General features: G+C 44.0%; 1 protein-coding gene across 1 annotated transcript in view; it reads left to right on the forward strand.

The window, feature by feature from the left end:
* LOC140190788 (synergin gamma-like) overlaps nucleotides 1–9,686 on the forward strand; it is a 62,194-nt gene that overhangs the window by 3,844 nt on the left and 48,664 nt on the right. The window lies entirely within an intron of this gene.

The raw sequence follows: 9,686 nt of genomic DNA on the forward strand, positions 1-9,686 counted from the left end.
TGCAAAGGAGGTTCAGTGGATTGTTGTTTACTTGGATTTTCAGAAAGTCTTTGACAAGGTGCGGCAATGAGACTGGTAAACATGATTTTTTTTAAAAAAGCCTATGGTATCACAGAAAAGATGTCAACATGGATAGAAGATTGGCAGAGGGCAGAGAGTGGGAATAAAGGGGGCCTTCTCTAGTTGGCTGCTGGTGATTACTGGTGTTCTGCAGGGTCAGTGTTTGGAACACTTCTTTTCATACTATCCGTCAATGATTTGGATGATGGAATTGATGACTTGTGGCCAAGTTTGCAGGTGATACAAAGATGGGTGGAGCGGCGGGTATGCTGAGAAAGCAGGGAGTCTGCAGAAGGACTTGGACAGATTAGGAGAATGGGCAAGAAGGTGGCAGATGGAATACAGTGTACAGAATTGTGTGGTCATGTGCTTTGGTAGAAGGAATAAAAGACATAGACTTTTCTAAATGGGAGCAATAATTTTAGAAATCATAGGTGTAAAGGGATTTGGGAATCTTCGTGCAGGATTCCCTAAAGGTTAGTCAGTGGTAAGGAAGGCAAATGCAATGTTAGCATTGATTTCCAGAGCACTAGAATATAAAAGCAAGGATGTAATGTTGAGGCTTCATAAGGATTGGTCAGATCGCATTTGGAGTATTGTTAGCAATTTTGGGCTCCTTATTTAAGAAAGCATTTGGTGGCATTGGAGAGGGTCCAGAGTAGGTTCATAGAAATGATCCTGGGAATGAAAAAGTGAAACAGGTGAACGTATAAAGAGTATTTGATGGTTCTGGGCCTGTACTGGCTAGAGTTTAGAAGAACTTGGGGGGGGGGGGCGGTGGAATCTCATTGAAACCTATTGAATATTGAAAGGCCTAAATAGAGTGGACTTCGATGGAATGTTTCCTATAGTGGTGTGTCTAGCACCACTGGGCACAGACTCAGAGTACAAGGGTGTTCCTTAAGAACAGAAATGAGAAGGGATTTTTGTAGTCAGATGATGGTGAATCTGTGGAATAGATTACCACAGACAGCTATGGAGAAGGTCATTTGGTATATTTAAAGTGAAGGTTGCTAGGTTCTTGATTATTAAGGGCATCAAAAGTTTCAGGGAGAAGGCAGAAGAATTGTTTTGAGAAGGATAATAAATTAGCCATGATGGAATGATGAGCAGGCTTGTGGGCTGAATGACCTAGTTCTGCTCCTTAGTCTTATGGTGTTTGAGCTGTGCTTGGCTACACAGTCACGAGTGTAGAGATGTGCCTATGTTGATAGCAAGCTGTGTAAGCCACCTGTTCACTTGTTCCACCAAAGTGATGCTGCTTTTAATGTCTTCAATCTTCTCCTTTCACCCTTGAGGGCTATGGTCTGGTACAGGTCGATGGGAGGGGAGTTGGCAGCTTAAATGGTTCGGCACAGACCGGACAGGCCAAAGGGCCTGTTTCTGTGCTGTACTGTACTTTTCTAAGACTCTGTGACCTTGTGCTCTCACCTTAACCAATTATTTTCAGTAATCCTGCTCAGGCTGGTAAACTCAGTGTTTGGTGACTCCTGGCCGCTAGTCCTTCTGTCACTGCTGATTGCTCACCTCAGTGTCACTTGGTGTTCCTTCTCTAGTCACTGTTGTTGCTTTCCCTATCTCCCTGTCACCCTGTGTAGGTAGGTGTCCATGATAAAATTCACCATCACTAGCTGAACCCTTGGCTGTCTAGGCAAAAGAGTTACTGGAAGATCAAAACACCCAAAACAGCACAGAGGACAGGAGAGCTCTATATCATTCGGTCTGCTTCCGAGACATACATATTCACAGCAAAGTACTGGAGAGGTCCAACCTGCAGAAAAATTCTTCAAATTCACCCATGAATTCTCCCAAGCCAACATCTTCTCGTAAGATGGTGGTGTGCTTGGACGCACCGGCTTCTTTCTTCTAAACATATTTTTTTACGATCACAAGACCTTGCTGTACATTAAGAATTTACAGTACTGCAGGCTACGCAATCAGCGAGTTGCTTATTGGCGGAGAAACTGAGGAAGCTGGACTTAGTGAGGACTGTGCTGCTGCTGCCTGCATCAGAGAGGCTTTGGAGTGGGTGCACGAAGGAGGTGTGCAGTCTAACAGCAAGTGATTGCCTTGGTTGTTGGACATTGGTGGTGTGGAATGCTGCAAGGATGATTCACTGGTTTATTGATGAATGGAGGGGGCAGAGAGTGGAGCAGCTGCATGGCCTCAGATGTGGTAAGGACGAGGCCTCAAGCCATGGTGTTGCCTGCCTGCAGCCACCCAAGAGAGAGGCTTCGGAGTCGGCACGCTCCACTGAAGTGTGGGAGGCAGTGTGGCTCAGCGTCCATGCAGGAGTCGGTGCTGTCCCCTAGCAGAATGTGTTGTACTCAACTGCAGACTGCTGCAACATTCATGAGCACAGGGACTTGGACTAATTTTTTTGCATGTAGCTATTTTACTGCAGTCTTATATGTGCTATATGTGCCTTATGCTGTGTATGACTATTGGTACTGTGATTTGCTCCCTGGCCCTGGAGTAATGCTGTTTCGTTTCGAAGATTCAAAGTGCTTTTATTATCAAAGAATGGATCAATTATGCAACCTTGAGATTTGCTTACTTACAGGCAGTCCCACAGCAAGGAACCCAAAAGAACCCAATTAAAAAAAGACCAACCCCCAGTGCCCACAAAGAAAGAGAAAACAAATCATGCAAACAATAGGTGAGTAACAACAACAACAGCATTCCCCTCGAACCAAAGTGAGTCCTCAGATTCAAATCCCCAGAGTCGGGCCAAGGCCTCAGTATATCATATTAGCGGGGCAAATCGCCGCAAGGTTTGCAGACACAAGGCACAGCAGCTGGGTGCAGTCTCACAGCACTCTCCCAGACTATCCGGGCTATCATTTAAATTGTCCCAACCTCAATTAGGACCTGGGCTCTGCCGCAATGAAACATTCCAGGCGCGACGAATCGTTGGTGATTTCATCGTGACAAAATCATTTCTTTGCTGAAGAAGCCATTCTCGACCTCTCCAAATCAGCTTGGCGCCCAGAGTGATCCAACCTCAGCCAACTCTCGACACCCTGCCTTTCCTGTCTATCTGGGCCAGCGATAAGGTTCCTTTGGCTCTATTCATGGGTATTCATGTATAATTGAACAGCAATTAAAGTAGAACTTGAACATCCCTGACCTATAACTGCCTAAGTTGTGAAAGAATATTCAGGGTGGCATCAAGAGCTTTGGGTGCCGTCAATGAGCATACCGAATCCTAGCGCAGTGGTCCCTAACCACGGGCCGCGAGGAAACGATATGAGTCAGCTGCACCTTTCCTCATACCCTGTCACGCACTGTTGAATTCGAACATATGGTTGCGAACTGTCCCGTACTTGCCGGGACCTTCCGTATATTGGGCCAAATTGGTTTCTCCCGTATTTCCCCCGCTAAGGTAGAGCGTTCCTATGAAACCTTTTGTGCCGAAATGGCGTAAAGCGCAGAAGCAATTACCATTAACTTATATGGGAAAAATTTTTGAGCGTATCCAGACCCAAAAATAACCTAACAAATCATACCAAATAACACATAAAACCGAAAATAAATAACACGAACATATAGTAAAAGCAGGAATGATATGATAAATACACAGCCTTTTTAAAGTAGAAATAATGTATGTACAGTATAGTCAGGAAGATGAAGGGAAAAGCAATTTGTGGGGAAAAAATCAGCATGTACGCGCATGTGCACATCACATGCACATCACGCATGTGCACACAGGTGCCCGCGCAAGGCTTCATGGTCATGGTAGTCTTTCCTGGGGTAAAGTGTCCCAGGATTTGACTGCTACTTTTGTCCCTGATTTGGAAGTGAGAAAGTTGCCAACCCTAACTGTAAAAGACATGTTGAGGTGAGTTTAACCCTACTTAAACTCTCCCCCCCCCCCCCGGTTCGTCTGGTCCGTGGTGCAAAAAAGTTGGGGGGACCCCTGTCCTAGAGTATAGAGCAACTCATTAGTTCCAAAAATACAAACCCACCTGTCCAATTAGGCACCTCCCGCTTCGTCCAAGCTCCTTATTAGCCTCCACAGCCAATTCAAAACTTACTGAACTGGTGTGGAAAGTTGTCAACCTTGATTTGCTAGGGACTGCCAAAGTACATGGGAATAGAGAGAGCTTAGTTATCCCTTTGAACTATGAACTTAGAACACCTCAGAGGATCTAAGGGGATCTTGGGCCCAATACCTTATTGTAAAATCCATGGCTCTATTTCATTAGGAATTTGACAAGATTTGGTATGTCACCAAAGATTCCTGAAAATTTCTACAGCTGTATGGTGGAGTGTATTCTGACTGCTTACATTTCATTCTGGTATGGAGCCTCCAATGCACAGGATCGCAAGACGTGGCAGGTTTGTAATCTCAGCCAGTTGCATCATAGGCATACCTTCCCTACCATCAAGGAACATTTTCAAGAGGTGGTGCTTGAAGAAGGTGCATCCATTATTAAAAACCGTCACCATTTGGGACATGCCATCTTCACATTACTACCACTGGGGAGAAGATACAGGAACCTGAAGACCCACGCGCACAATCTCAGGAACATCGTCTTGTCCTCTGCCATCAGATTTATGAAGTCCTTATTATTTATCTTTTGCACTATTTATTTTCTGTAACTTACTGTAATTTTACAGTAATCTATATGTTTTGGTGTACTGCTGCTTTTGGGGAATAAAAACTTAATTTTGTAACAAATTGTATGTCCATGATAATAAACCTGATTCTGAATTGTGAATGCAATGTACATGTCATGATTAGCGAGTTTGCTCATGATACTAATGTAAGGGGGTTTGGGCTCTTGTTGATAGTGAAGCAGATTATAATGAATTGCAAAGAGATCTCCATCAATTAGGGAAATAGACAGTAATATGGCAAATGTATTTCAACTTAGATAATTGCATTTTGGGTAAAACTTAGACAGGGAGCAACACGGCATTGACAAATGTTGTGGAACAGAGGGACTGGGGGTATAAGTGCACAATTTACTAAATGCAGCTACACAACAAGACAGTAGTGAAGAAAGCATTTAGCATGCTGGCCTTATCAGTAAGGGCATCAAGATTAGGAGCATTTATAAGTCATTGATAAGGTCGCACTTGAAGTATTGCATACAGTTTTGGTATCTGGTTGTGAGAAAAACTGTCAAGCTGGAGAAAGTGCAAAGAGATTTATGAAGATACTGCCTGGACTGGAAGGCCTAAGTTATAGCAAGAGGTAGGCCATGCTCTACTTTTAATTCCCTGGAGTGCAGGAAAATGAAGGTTATAACCTCAAAGAACTTTTTAAAATCCTGAGGGTTATGAATAAGGGGATGGTGTTGGTTTTCTCCCCCCCCCCCCCAGGCCCCAGGGTTTAGGAGGCTAAAATTAGAGAATACAGATATGAAGGGAGAGCTTTAATTAAGACCCAAGGAGCGTCTTCTTATAGAGAGAGAGTAGGGAGTATCTGGAATGAGCTGCCAGAGTAAGTGATCAAAGTGGGCACAGTTGCAATATTAAAGAGGCATAGTTAAATGGAGGAGAGGTGCTTGACAGGTTATGGGCTGAATGCAGGCAACTGGAACATGCAGGGAGGATGCTGTGGTCAGCATGGACTAGTTGGGCTGCAGGGTTTGTGTCCATCATGCATCTTATGGCTCTATAACTGCTCCATGAAATTAAAACTGAACAATGATACAGTCTTATATACTTGACTTTTGTCAATCTGTCAATTTTTTTTAACAAAACTGAACAATCTTACATGAAATTTAACTATTGACATAGTATCAGTTTGCATTTGTGGAACAGAATTCCAAATTTCTGCTACACTCACAACACGCTGGAGGAACTCAGCAGGTCGGGCAGCATCCATGGAAATGATCAATCAACGTTTCGGGCCGGAACCCTTTGTCAGAACTGAAGAGGGAAGGGGTAGAGGCCCCATAAAGAAGGTGGGGGGAGGGTGGGAAGGAGAAGGCTGGTAGGTCCCAGATGAAAAGCTAGTAAGGGGAAAGATAAAGGGGTGGGGGAGGGGAAGCAGGGAGGTGATAGGCAGGAAAAGTGAAGAAGGAATAGGGGAAAAAACAATGGATAGTAGAAGGAGGCGGAACCATGAGGGAGGTGATAGGCAGCTGGGGGAGGGGGCAGAGTGAAACTGGGATAGGGGAGGGAGGAGGAGGGAATTACCGGAAGGTGGAGAATTCTATGTTCATACCAAGGGGCTGGAGACTAACCAGATGGTATATGAGGTGTTGCTCCTCCAACCTGAGTTTAGCCCCATCATGGCAGTGGAGGAGGCCGTGTATGGACATATCCGAATGGGAATGGGAAGTGGGTGGCAACCGGGAGATCCTGTCTGTTGTGGCGGACGGAGCAGAGGTGCTCGACGAAGCGGTCCCCCAATCTGCGCTGGGTTTCACCGATGTAGAGGAGGCTGCACCGTAACTCTGCTTCCCATTCCCATTCGGATATGTCCATATATGGCCTCCTCTACTGCCATGATAAGGCTAAGCTCAGGTTGGAGGAGCAACACCTCATATACCGTCTGGGTAGTCTCCAGCCCCTTAGTATGAACATAGAATTCTCCGACCCCTCCCTTCCCCTATCCCTATTTCACTCTGCCCCCTCCCCCAGCTGCCTATCACCACCCTCATGGTTCCACCTCCTTCTACTACCCATTGTGTTTTCCCCTAATCCTTCTTCACCTTTCCTGCCTATCACCTTGCTGCTTCCCCTCACCCACCCCTTTATCTTTCCCCTTACTGGTTTTTCACCTGGAACCTACCAGCCTTCTCCTTCCCACCCTCCCCCCACCTTCTTTATAGAGCCTCTGCCCCTTCCCTCTTCAGTCCTGATGAAGGGTTCCGGCCTTACTAATATCCCGAAACGTTGACTGATTGTTTCCACTGATGCTGCCCGACCTGCTGAGTTCCTCCAGCGTGTTGTGAGTGTTGCTTTGAACCCAGCGTCTGCAGAGTATTTTGTGTTCCAAATGTCTGCTTCCTACTATACGTTTCCTAGTTTCAAGTCTTAACGCTCATTTATATACTCTAATTCTCCACTTCTCACTCAGTGAAAATGGTTTCTCCTCATCAGTTTCAGCACTATTAGGAAAGCTTCAATCAAATTGTGCAAACTACTAAACTTCGTGGAATACAACCCCAGTTTGTATAAACTGCCCTTGTAAATTAACCCTTGGATTTTTGATATTATTTTAATAAATTTGTGCTTCAACCCTTCAGGACTAATACGTTCCTCTCAGTAAAGAAAAGCCAAAACAAAATTGAAGATCCTGGGAACATAAGTCATAGAACCGAACTGCACCGGAACTGGTCTTTCAGCCCATGATGCTGTGTTGAACTAATTAAACTAGCAATTAAATGCCAACTAAACTAATCCTTTCTGCCTCCTTCCATTCTCCACACATTCACATGCCTGTCTTTCAGCCTCTTGAATGCCTCTATTGTATTTGCCTGCACCACCATCCCTGGCAGTGCATTCCAGGCACCCACCTCTCTGTGTGAATAGAAAAAGAACTTGCTTCACACATCTCCTTTGAAATTGCCTTCTCTTGCTGTAAATGACTTCCTTAATGCCTTAGACGTTTCTACCCTGGGAAAAAGATACTGGCTGTCTATTCTATCTATGCATCTGATAATTTTATAAACTTCAGTCAATTCTCCCTTCAGCCTTTGCTTCACCACAGATGCTCTCTCACAGATGCTTCACCGCAAGGCTCTCTCCAAAGCCTTCATATCCTTTCTATAATGGGGCAAACAGAACTGAATACAATACTCAGATGTGGCTGAACTAGAGATTTATAAAGCTGCAATATAAGTTCTCAACTCCTGAACTCAGTGCCTCGACTAATTAAGGCAGATATTCCATATGCCTTCTTTACTACCCTATCAATCTGTGCAGTCACTTTCAAGGAACTCCTGACTTGGACCCCAAAGTCCCTCGCTGTTAAAACTGTTAAGGGTCTTGCTATTAACAGTGTACTGTCCCTTCCCATTACATGTCCCAAAGGGCTGGATTAAACTCTCCCTGCCATTTCTCTGCCCATATATGTAACTAATCTATATCTCTCTGTATCCTTTGGAAATCTTCTACACTATCCACAACTCCACCAATCTCTGTATCATTTGTGAATTTAACCTACTTCTCTACATTTTCATGAAGGGCACATAAGGTCCCAGTATGGATACCTGCGGAACAACCACTAGCCACAGACCTCCAGCCAGAATACGTCCCATTGTCCACTATCCTCTCGTCTTTTTAATGCACAATGTAATGCTGAATCCAAACAGCCAACTCACCATGGATTCCATGCATCTTAATCCTTTAGATGAGCCTCCAATGAGGGACTTTGTCAAGCACCTTACTAATATCCATATAGGCAACATCCTCAGCTCTACCTTCAACAATCACCCATGAAAAACTCAATTAAGTTAGTATGACACAACTTGCCCTGCACAAAGCCATGCCAACTCTCCCTAATTAGGCCATGGTTTTCCAAACGCTCATAAGTCCTAAATTTTCTAATATGAAATTAAAGAAAGAAAATGCTGGAAGGAAAGGCAGGCAATGTTTTTGAAAAGTGAAACAGTTAATGCTTCAGATTTAGGCCCCTTCATCAGAACTGAGAACTGAGAAAAGTGTTTTTATACCACTCAGTTCTTCATCTGTAATTTAGTTCAGTTCTTAAAGTTACATATCTCGAGCTTCCATCCTCTCCCAGTAAAAATCATCATTCCACTTTTCAATTATTATGGTACACTGTTCCTGATACTTTATTGAAATGTATACTTGGATCTCCAATTCTCATCGGATTCCATTGGTTTGAAAGTATTTTGTTCCTCTCATATTTGCTTTATTAAAATCCATTTTGCTTTTTTTTTGCTTCTTAATCAAGTAAAATTGATTTGTAGAGTAATGTTTCCATCTTAAAAAAAGAGCTGCAGACTTAAAAATGAATCATTTTGCTCACTGCTCTGATGATATCTAACAATCTGGGCGTCTGTAGTGCTGTGATCCACTGCCTCACAGTTCCAGAGACCCAGGTTTTAATCTTGACCTTGTGTGCTGTCTGTGAGGAGTTTGCATCTCCTTGCTGTGACCACATGAGTTTTCTCTGGGTGGGTTGCTTTCCCCCACATCCAAAAGACATGAAGATTGTTAGGTTTAATGGCCTCTAAGTTACCCCTAGTGTGTAGGTGAGTGGTAGAAGTTGTCCTGTCCAAGTCTGAAAGAAGCTGCAGAAGATCGTGAACACAGCGCAGCACATCACACAAACCAATCTTCCGTCCTTGAACTCACTTTACACCGCACGCTGTCAGAGCAGTGCTGCCAGGATAATCAAGGACACGACCCACCCAGCCAACACACTTTTCGTCCCTCTTCCCTCCGGGAGAAGGCTCAGGAGCTTGAAGACTCATACGGCCAGATTTAGGAACAGCTTCTTTCCAACTGTGATAAGACTGCTGAATGGATCCTGACCCGGATCTGGGCTGTACCCTCCAAATATCCAGTCTTGCCTCTCGGTTTTTTTTGCACTACCTTACCTTCCATTTTTCTATTTTCTATTTATGATTTATAATTTACAATTTTAATATTTTCTAATTTTAACTATTTTTAATATTTGTAATCCAGGGAGTGGG

This window comes from Mobula birostris, chromosome 31, assembly GCF_030028105.1.
Source record: "Mobula birostris isolate sMobBir1 chromosome 31, sMobBir1.hap1, whole genome shotgun sequence".
NCBI lineage: Eukaryota > Metazoa > Chordata > Chondrichthyes > Myliobatiformes > Myliobatidae > Mobula > Mobula birostris.